Source organism: Triticum dicoccoides, chromosome 5B (genome assembly GCF_002162155.2).
Source record: "Triticum dicoccoides isolate Atlit2015 ecotype Zavitan chromosome 5B, WEW_v2.0, whole genome shotgun sequence".
Classification (NCBI taxonomy): Eukaryota; Viridiplantae; Streptophyta; class Magnoliopsida; order Poales; family Poaceae; genus Triticum; species Triticum dicoccoides.
Genome location: NC_041389.1, coordinates 586780598 through 586787742, shown reverse-complemented (window position 1 = coordinate 586787742; position 7145 = coordinate 586780598).

The window sequence follows — 7145 nt, the reverse complement described above, 5'->3', positions numbered from 1 at the left end:
GGGGATGCCCAAGGCACCCCAAGGTAAAATTCAAGGACAACCAAGCAACTAAGCTTGGGGATGCCCCGGAAGGCATCCCCTCTTTCGTCTTCGTTCATCGGTAACTTTACTTGGAGCTATATTTTTATTCACCACATGATATGTGTTTTGCTTGGAGCGTCATTTTCTTTTGTTAGTTTTTGCTTTCTGTTAGTTAGAATGATGTTTTTCATCTTTAGTATCAATAAAAAAGTCAAGGATAGCCTTTGCCATGCTTATTTTGCTAGTATACATGTTGCTGTTTGAAAACAGAAAGTTTACCGCTGTTGCAAAAATTCCCTAGAAACGTCAGAGAATGGTTTAATGTTGAATATTTTTGCATATTAAGATCTGATAAATTTATTACAGTGGGAATTTTAGTTCATAATTTTTGGAGTCAGGGAAGTATTGATACTCTTGCATTCTTTACAGATTGTACTGTTTTGGCAGATTGCTGTTATGTTTGCATTGTTTGCATATTTTTGCTTGTTTAATAATTCTATTTGAGGATAGGAGTATTAAATATGCAGAGGCATTTAGTATTAAATGTTGAATAATAATTTTAGTAATTTGTTAAAGTGGAAGATGATAATGTTTTGCATTGGTTTATACTAACCTATCTCACGAGTTCTTGTTGCGTTTGTTGTGAATGAAGCTTTTGATAAAAAGAGAAACCATGATATGAGAGGAATTAAGGAGACACAAAAGTTCAAGCTTGGGGATGCCCAAGGCACACCAAGATAATATTTAAAGAAGTCTCAAGCATCTAAGCTTGGGGATGCCCCGGTAGGCATCCCACCTTTCTTCTTCAACAACTATCGGTTAGTATCGGTTGAGCCTAAGTTTTTGCTTCTTCACATGAGTTGTGCTATCCTTGCATTGTAGTTTTCTTTAGCTTTGCTTGCTGTTTGAATAAGTATCAAGATCTGAAATTCTTTAATGAGAGAGAGCCTTCATTTAGCTGCATAATTATTTAGCTACTCATTGATCTTCACTTATATCTTTCGGAGTAGTTTGTCATTTGCTCATAGTGCTTCACTTATATCTTTTAGAGCACGGTGGTGGATTTGTTTTAAAGAAACTATTGATCTCTCATGCTTCACTTAGATTATTTTGAGAGTCATTTATAGCATGGTAATTTGCTTAAAGATAATATACTTGGTATTCAAGATATGTGAAACTTTCTTTTCAGTGAATTGAATACTAAGATAAGTTTGATGCTTGATAATTGTTTTGAGATATGGAGGTGATAATATCAAAGTCATGCTAGTTGGGTGATTATGAATTTGAGAAATGCTTGTGTTGAAGTCTGCAAGTCCCGTAGCATGCACATATGGTTAAAGTTGTGTAACAAATTTGAAACATGAAGTGTACCTGGCTTGTGCATCCTTATGAGTGGCGGTCGGGGATGAGCGATGGTCTTTTCCTACCAATCTATCCTTATGAGTGGCGCGTAGTACTTGATTTTTGATGACTTCTAAATCTTTGCAATAAGTATATGAGTTCTTTTGACTAACGTTGAGTCCATGGATTATACGCACTCTCACCTTTCCGCCTTTGCTAGCCACTTCAGTACCGTGCATTGCCCTTTCTCACCTTGAGAGTTGGCGCAAACTTCGCCGGTGCATCCAAACCCCGTGATACGATACACTCTATCACACATAAACCTCCTGATATCTTCCTCACAACAGCCACCATACCTACCTATTATGGCATTTCCATAGCCATTCCGAGATATATTGCCATGCAACTTCCACCATCATCATCATGACATACATTACTTTTGTCATATTGCCATTGCATGATCATGTAGTTGACATCGTATTTGTGGCAAGGCCACCATGCATTATTTTTCATACATGTCACTCTTGATTCATTGCACCATCCTGGGACACCGCCGGAGGCATTCATATAGAGTCATATCTTGTTCTAAGTTTCGAGTTTTAATCCTTATGTTGTAATCAATAGAAGTGTGATGATCATCATTATTAGAGCATTTACCAAAAGAAAAAAAATAAAGGCCAAAAGAAAAAAAAGAAATGCCCAAAAAAAGAAAAAAAAGAAAAGAAAAAGGGCAATGCTACTATCTCTTTTTCCACACAAGTGCTTCAAAGTAGCACCTTGTTCTTCATGTAGTGAGTCTCATATATTGTGCTTCAAAGTAGCACCTTGTTCCTCATGTAGTGATTCTCATAAGTTGTCCTTTTTTATACTAGTGGGAATCTTTCATTATAGAACTTGGCTTGTATATTCCTATGATGGGCTTCCTCAAATGCCCTAGGTCTTCATGAGCAAGCGAGTTGGATGCACACCCACTAGTTTTCTTTTGTTGAGCATTCATAGCTCTAGTGCATCCGTTGCATGGCAATCCCTACTCCTCATGTTGACATCAATTAATGGGCATCTCCATAGCCCATTGATTATCCTCGTCAATGTGAGACTTTCTCCTTTTTTTGTCTTCTCCACACAATCCCCATTATCATATTCTATTCCACCCATAGTGCTATATCCATGGCTCACGCTCATGTATTGCGTGAAGGTTGAAAACGTTTGAGATTATTTAAGTATGAAACAATTGCTTGGCTTGTCATCGGGGGTATAGATGTTGGGAACATCTTTGTGTGACGAAAATAAAGCATAGCCTAACTATATGATTTTATAGGGATGAACTTTCTTTTGCCATGCTATTTTGAGAAGACATGATTGCTTTGATTAGTATGCTTGAAGTATTATTACTTTTATGTCAATATGAACTTTTGTCTTGAATCTGTCGGATCTGAATATTCATACCACAATTAAGAAGATTTACATTGAAATTATGCCAAAGTATCACTCCGCATCAAAAATTCTCTTTTTATCATTTACCTACTCGAGGACGAGAAGGAATTAAGCTTGGGGATGCTTCATACGTCTTCAACGTATCTATAACTTTTGATTGCTCCATGCTACTTTATCTACTATTTTAGGCAATATTGGGTTTTATTATCCACTTTTATATTATTTTTGGGACTAACCTATTAACCGGAGGCCCAGCCCAGATTTGTTGTTTTATGCCTATTTCAGTGTTTCGAGGAACAGGAATATCAGACGGAGTCAAAACGGAACAAAATCAACTGCAGAAGTTATTTTTGGAAGGAAAGCAACCCAGGGAACTTGAAGTGCACGTCAGGGGAGATACGGGCTGCCCACGAGGGTGGGAGGCGCCCCCCCTGGGCGCGCCCCCCTGCCTTGTGGGGCCCCCGTAGCTCCTCCGACGTACCCCCTGCACCCATATATACTCTTGTACCCTAAAACTTCCAGAACAGAAGATAGATCGGGAGTTCCGCCGCCGCAAGCCTCTGTAGCCACCAAAAACCATTCGAGACCCTATTCCGGCACCCTGCCGGAGGGGGATCCCATCACCAGAGGCCATCTTCATCATCCCGGTGCTATCCATGACGAGGAGGAAGTAGTTCACCCTCGGGGCTGAGGGTATGTACCAGTAGCTATGTGTTTGATCTCTCTCTTTCGTGTTCTCTCTCGTGTTCTCTCTATGGCACGATCTTGATGTATCCCGAGCTTTGCTATTGTAGTTGGATCTTATGATGTTTCTCCCCCTCTACTCTCTTGTGATGAATTGAGTTTCCCCTTTGAAGTTATCTTATCGGATTGAGTCTTTTATGAGAACACTTGATGTATGTCTTGCCGTGATTATCTGTGGTGACAATGGGATATCATGTGCCACTTGATGTATGTTTTAGTGATCAACTTGCGGGTTTCGTGACATTTGGGAACCTATGCATAGGGGTTGGCACACGTTCTTGACTCTCCGGTAGAGACTTTGGGGCACTCTTTGAAGTACTTTTATGTTGGTTGGATGAATCTGAGATTGTGTGATGCATATCGTATAATCATGCCCACGGATACTTGAGATGACAATGGAGTATTTAGGTGACATTAGGGTTTTGGTTGATTTGTGTCTTAAGGTTTTATTCTAGTATGAACTCTATGATGGATTGAGAGGAAAGAATAGCTTTATGTTATTTTACTACGAACTCTTGAATAGATCGATCCGAAAGAATAACTTTGAGGTGGTTTCGTACCCTACCATAATCTCTACGTTTGTTCTCCGCTATTAGTGGCTTTGGAGTGACTCTTTGTTGCATGTTGAGGGCTTGTTATATGATCTATCTATGTTATTATTGTTGAGAGAACTTGCACTAGTGAAAGTATGAACCCTAGGCCTTGTTTCCTATCATTGCAATACCGTTTACGCTCACTTTTATCATTAGTTACCTTGCTGTTTTTTATTATTTCAGATTACAAAAACCTATATCTACTATCTATTTTCCACGTGTGTCTTCATCTCTTCGCCGAACTAGTGCACCTATACAATTTACCATTGTATTGGGTGTGTTGGGGACACAAGAGACTCTTTGTTATTTGGTTGCAGGGTTTTTTGAGAGAGACCATCTTCATCCTATGCCTCCTATGGATGGATAAACCTTAGGTCATCCACTTGAGGGAAATTTGCTACTGTCCTACAAACCTGTGCACTTGCAGGCCCAACAACGTCTACAAGAAGAAGGTTGTGTAGTAGACATCACTGCGGCTGGTCCGGCATCGATGAGCGGCAGGGAGAGGTCGAGGGCGATGATACAAAGTTGGTGGCGCGGTGCAGCAGTCGGTGGCGAGCGCTGGAACGAGCACGCGCCAAACAAAGTGTCAGGCGCATCACAGAGCACGCCAACACCTGCTAGCGCGCATGTCAACACGCGGTCACGATGCGAACTATGCCAAAATGGTGCCCAGTTGTTGCCAAACCATGTCTACCATGTTGTCGAATCAGTGTTTGGTCTAAGAGAGGTGAGGAAGCAAAGACAGGCCGACAAGACAAGACCAGAGCTACTCGACAAGTTTCTGGACAGAAATTTGAGCACCAAGTTTGGATGGCTTCTAGAAGGAGATTAGGGCTAATCTTCTAGAGTTAAGATTTTCTTAGGAGGGTAATGAAGATCAAGAAAAATCAGCTCCATTGGATCAAGGGTTGATACACTTATTGTGCAAAGTGCATTATTAGGGCAGAATTTTCTGTAGCAAAAATATTCCAAATAACTATGAAATATTTTTTGCACAGGGGGTGAGGCAAGGTCCAAAAAATATTTAGGAATTTTCTCAGATTTTTATGGCCAATAAAAATGAGGGTAGCTTTGGAGCATATGGTGCTGAAGTGAATATCAGAGGGGGGAAATGAATGTTTTTCATTTTTGAAAAATATTCCTATGGCCATTTTGAGAAAAACCGGAGAGGGAATGATGGGTGAGAGAGGTGAGTCACTTGGGTGAAAATCAGCTACATTCCCAAGTGTTTAAGTCCAATTGAGATAATTCAAAACCTCAAATTCAAATCAAAATGGCAAATAAATCCAGAAAAATTAGGAGGGCAAAACCAGCAAAAACCAGGGTGTCACATAAGAACCATGTTATCTCCATCCCATTTATTACATGCCTTCTCCATGTTCCATAATCTTAATCCATAACTTAAGATATGTTTTGGGGATTATTTTCTTTAGAGTAACGGATATGCCAATGCTTGTTTTTGCTCATAATATTATTTGTGATGACCAACATGTATTTTTCATTATTGTTAGCCATGAGCTTTACATTATGCTACAAAAAGATTATGTTCATATTGCATAGAACACTAACAAATATTGCATAGAACTAAACCAAAATGTGTTTTGATCATCTTTTCAATTGCACTATCATTTGGTTTTAAATGTCATATAAAGAGTGATCTTGATTATTCATACAAGCTTATATATTTTTTGCTTCGTCATGATAACTCTAACATTGCTATAGTTTTGATTCTTGAATAAATGTCTATGCCTTCAAGGGTATCTATACCCTTTATAATGGTTTACTGTAATTGTGGGGTTCATGGTAGAATATCCATTCAGTTCCCCGGATATTTTAGACTATGAGCAGATCAATTCAATTCTTTTTATTCAGTTTGTGCACATTGAAAACTACTGTCAACACCATATGTAGGTGCAATATCTAACTATTATTGTTTTCATTGATAACAGGGTCTGAGCACTTGAAGAACGATTGCTTAAGGACTTGGCAATAAGCAACAACGTAAAAGGGCCTCTTCACAACCGGGTCAACCTTGAACATATGCACGGGCTCAACCAGCGGCGCGACATGCCGCCGCGCCTTCTGTCTGCTAGATTAACGAAACATCTTAGGAAAATAAAACTTATAAGTAAGGGTATTCTCAATTTCTTTGATGTGTGGCTGGTATATACGCTTTAAGCAGAAGGGATGGTGGTTTGGTTAGTTGCTATTTCACAGTGTAAGAAAAATGTTGGTATTTTTACAGAAAACATGGGGTTTCTTAGTTTCTTCTACCAACGCGACCTTCTCTCAGTTGGGTTTTGGAAATTATGCTCCAACTTTTGTAAATATGACTACATCTATCTTGTGCAGTCTAAACTTGTTGCGCTTGCGTAAAACCTTCCGAAAAGAGCCCTCCTGGAGCCATGGAAGCAAATGCGTCAAAGTTCCACTAACAAGGTGTTATTTAAAGACTTCATAGAATCATATATACTAAATATTTGAATGTACAACTACAGATCATAGGTTAGATTCTAGATGGTGAATTAAGGAAGGTGTGGCCCCTAATTTACAGTCAAAACTTGGCGAAATAATGTAGATTGACCATAGAGAACCCGACAGTACAATCTGGTTGACTACAACATTAGATAAGTGAAACAACATCTCCACCATTTCAGCGCAAGGCTTACTCATACTCACAAAATACTTTTATCCTTGAGAAAACATATATGTGAAGAAAACACACCTTTAGAGGAGAAGGCAACTTTGTAATCATCTTTGATTTGGTAGTGCTAAAACTAAATGGGCCAGAGGATACCACATTAAGGCATTTTAACACAACCATATTAAGTCGTATATATTATACTGCGATTGTAAGAAATGTTTTAACTTCAAGCAAAATCCAGAAAATGGGCTCTTTGCTAAAATAATTTCTATAGACAAACACAAATGGTAGTTTTAGGCCAAAGTCTCACTTAGAGTTTCATATCAAGTTTTCCTATATAAGATTGAGTGAGAGCCGGCACATAC